At 38.4% G+C, this 4,003-nt stretch overlaps 1 long non-coding RNA gene across 1 annotated transcript; it reads left to right on the top strand.

The window, feature by feature from the left end:
- The first annotated feature begins 416 nt into the window (after positions 1–416).
- On the top strand, positions 417–2,605 carry LOC127848120 (uncharacterized). Its single transcript, XR_008034369.1, has 3 exons — positions 417–1,366; positions 1,846–1,946; positions 2,454–2,605. It is a non-coding gene; the product is annotated as an uncharacterized LOC127848120 (long non-coding RNA).
- Positions 2,606–4,003: the final 1,398 nt, after the last annotated feature.

Raw genomic sequence — 4,003 nt, 5'->3', positions numbered from 1 at the left:
ACATGTAGATGAAGTAGTTGTTTTCTCAACGAGGAGTACAATAGTTGTACAGTACTAGACACGAGTACTTGTAACTTTCAGGTTTCTCTGTATACCACAGACATTATATAGTCAAAAATGATAAATATGTGTTTATAGAAATTGTAATTATAGCATGGTAAACAGACTAGAGAAATCTGAAAGTTTCACGCACAGGTCTGTGGCAATGGGGGTTTGGGCTACTTTATAAATATGAGGTCGATATGCAATGCACATCGGTAGATTACGTCTACTGTAATTATTTGGACTAGGGAAGGGCCACAATTCCAACACATCAGCCCCGTTATGTTCTGAATAAAATACATGTATAATTTCTTGAGTGCCAATTGCATCTTACAAATATCAAAAACATTCACGGCAGTCAATTCATTGTGTAAACTTACTGGTCTTCATGGCAATAATGAACGTATTTAGTTTAATGGAGATTATAGGTTACATTACACTAAATCATTGTGTATCCCTCCGTGGTCCATTCGAAAGTAGTGCCTATTTCTAAAGAGTTCCTTTTCTCTTCTTGAATATAAGCCATTTAACAATGTGAGACATGTCTTTTGTGGTTATTTGTAATATCCTGTATGTGTCTGGAGTACTTTGATGCCTTGGATTGGAAGCTAACTTAAAAGATGAACTTTTGAGGGTGTGTTTTCTATTGTGTGGGGCTTTTGTCGAAATTAGGATTCCGAAACGCGTTTTTCTACGGTGGGTTCATTCGACAGCGATTTACTTTCTTAGAAGTTGCGAGACGGTATGTTTTTGATTGCAATTATTGGAAGATGACAGATCCATCTTTAAAATGATACCAGGTTAGGAAAAATTGATACGTCGGAAAGGCAAGAAAAATGCTGTGAAAGTTGTCAGTTTTATAATGGGACCCTATGGGAATCGGAATTAGTGTAATATAACCTTTAAAAAGCACATTTACTGCAATGTCAAGGTCACATGGATTCGTCTGCAAGCGAGACAAGTAGAAAATGAATTTTAATGAATGTTTTGATGATTTGGGTGCTAAAATAGATGAGAGATGTCAATATTTTGGTCCAAATGGATGTTTTAGGTGGTTTTGGACTGTTCCGGATGGGTGGGGGACCTGGTATGGACAAGTAAGGGTAACATTTCCAACAAATCTTAAATGTAAATATTATTATGTCCATAGATTGAAGTTTCAGGTGGAGAGCAAGATGAAAAATATGCCAAATTACATGCATGCAACCCATTTATGCCATTTTTCTCTCTTGTTTGTAGGCCTGACCGTTTGTCCTTGAGCCGTAGATGGTCAACAATCCGCTAGCTGTCTTGCTCTGACTGGTGCACTGGACATGATTTCAATGTGAGTCATCATACTGATTGTTTAATTAACACATGAATTTCAGTTTGTTCGTTAAAGTACTTACTTAGCTGTGTATTTACAGTGGACGTAGTAGTGCGCAGCAGGTGGTAGACTAGGTATTTCCATAAGTACACTATGTTTACAGAATTGCGGCCAGTGGAGCAACATAGCTGATGAGTTAATAGCACTAGTTTTTCAGACAAATAACTTTATTTTCAACATATAAAGCATATTTAGCTGTAGGTTGGGCCATTTAGCTGTAAGATCTGGCTTTTGTTCTGTTAAGCCCTTAGAGTAATGAATTTCAGAGTGAAGACCATAGCGACTTTTCCTAGTCAAGTATCGGGCAGCTGTATGTCTTTTCAGAAATGCACATGCCTTCTTAAGCATGTCATTGTGTTTGCTTTTAATAAGATAGGCAATAAACTCATAACCTTTAGGCAAATGAGCATCTGTAAATTCAGATTTCACTATTTCAGAGTCAGCCAGACCATGATTGAGCTTAAGGATTGTGCTGCGGATGCAGCCTGTGCAGTTCCGGGAGAAAGTCACTGTCTTGGGCAATGCGGTCTGGTATCAGGTAAGCACTATTGAAAGCCTCACGCTTTTGGGGGGTCTGAAGCCTTGTGCTGTCAATGCGATCTGGTTCAAGTACAATCAGAATGCATTCTCAAAGCAGTACTTCATCAGATATGGTTATCTCAAGCTTACAGTTCGCGGGCAGATATGACTTCGATTTGTTCTTGCTAGCAGAACCCCTACAGGCCAAACTATGCGTTAAGCACTATTTTCCACAGCAACCCTTGCAGACAGAAAAACAATACTTAAAATTACTTCTGGCATTTAATTTCTAATTTCCTTTTCCTCTTTGTATGTTTGTTTGCCCTTTTTAACTCTGACATGCCATCTTGCTCACATTGATGGAGCATACCTGTTTTTGTTTAGAGCCAAGTCCCCAGCCGGCTCGAGTTTGCCGTGTCGATAATGAGAAAGCCATGGCATGATGTCTCCTCTATGTGTTTCCTTATCTCAGTGTTGAACATAATTACACCAGTTTCAGGGGCCTAAACATTTTATTTTATTAAAGGTCTGGATGATCCTTGCCTGTCTGCGGGTTTGTGTACACCTCAATCCGACTCTGTGTCCTGAACAGAGGCCGCAGTGGTGCAGCGCTTGTGGACGATCCATCAACATCCTGAAAGGTCAACACTACACCAAGCTGGGAAAATTGATCCTGATAGTCATCCTCCAGGTAGTGGAATGAATGTACACTGAACTACAGAGGAATCACACCCAAATGACTTTCCTGCCACGACATTAGTGTGGCCACTCGCGTAGGAATTCCTTAACCAACGTGCTCTTTTGCATGGGACTGTGGGCATTTTTGCAAAACTTACGCTTTCAACACTGGATTTTAAAGGGGAATACTTAATAAAATGTCGCTAACAGGACTATTTATATGAGAGGAGACTATATCTGGATGCGCATTAAGTGTCACTTTGTGTCGTAAGCTGTTGAAGGAGCGATTTGCGCCTTTTTAAGTGTTAATTTTGGGTAGCCGGCTTGTATCGGCTTGAAAGCTGCAAATTATGCCTCTCATCATAATAGCATTAATTTTTGTAATGCAATGTGTATGTTTAGATTGTAGGTGAAGCTTTTAATAATAATTTTCTTAAAAACATGATTTTATATGCTGTCAGTGAGTTTTTTATTGAAAAAAGTGCTTACAATTTTAAAAAAGTCTCCTATTTCATCAAGAAAAGTACACTTTTTCACAATCAATACATTTATTTGGGCCTTTTGCTGATATATGGGTGAATTTCGCATGCAATGATACCAGTTTTTTGCCATAAAAGTTACGCATAACAATAATTGGAGACACAAAATCAGCTGTCGTCACTTAGACTAAAAATCATGCATTCCGACTTGACTGCGGCCAATTTAGTCACCGCTTTAAATGGCCATTTTTAAGGCCTTTACCCCCATCCGAATGCACTGAAATTGCATATTCATTGTGGAAAATAGTTGAAATCTCATGTGGAGAAAGTTTGAAAAGATAGGACAATGTTGAGTTCCCTTAAAGGTTACATTACACTAAATCATTGTGTATCCCCTCCGTGGTCCATTCGAAAGTAGTGCCTATTTCTAAAGAGTTCCTTTTCTCTTCTTGAATATAAGCCATTTAAACAATGTGAGACATGTCTTTTGTGGTTATTTGTAATATCCTGTATGTGTCTGGAGTACTTTGATGCCTTGGATTGGAAGCTAACTTAAAAGATGAACTTTTGATTTGGGTGTGTTTTCTATTGTGTGGGGCTTTTGTCGAAATTAGGATTCCGAAACGCGTTTTTTCTACGGTGGGTTCATTCGACAGCGATTTACTTTCTTAGAAGTTGCGAGACGGTATGTTTTTGATTGCAATTATTGGAAGATGACAGATCCATCTTTAAATGATACCAGGTTGGGAAAAATTGATACGTCGGAAAGGCAAGAAAAATGCTGTGAAAGTTGTCAGTTTTATAATGGGACCCTATGGGAATCGGGAATTAGTGTAATATAACCTATATAACGAAGGAACTAATTCAGCTTATTCAGTTTACTAGCAAATGATTCGGATGTTTTCGCTTTTTTTTCCGA

This window comes from Dreissena polymorpha, chromosome 10 (genome assembly GCF_020536995.1).
Source record: "Dreissena polymorpha isolate Duluth1 chromosome 10, UMN_Dpol_1.0, whole genome shotgun sequence".
NCBI classification, from domain to species: Eukaryota; Metazoa; Mollusca; class Bivalvia; order Myida; family Dreissenidae; genus Dreissena; species Dreissena polymorpha.
The sequence above is the reverse complement of the archived record's forward strand: the minus strand, read 5'-3'. Positions and strand labels throughout refer to the sequence as shown.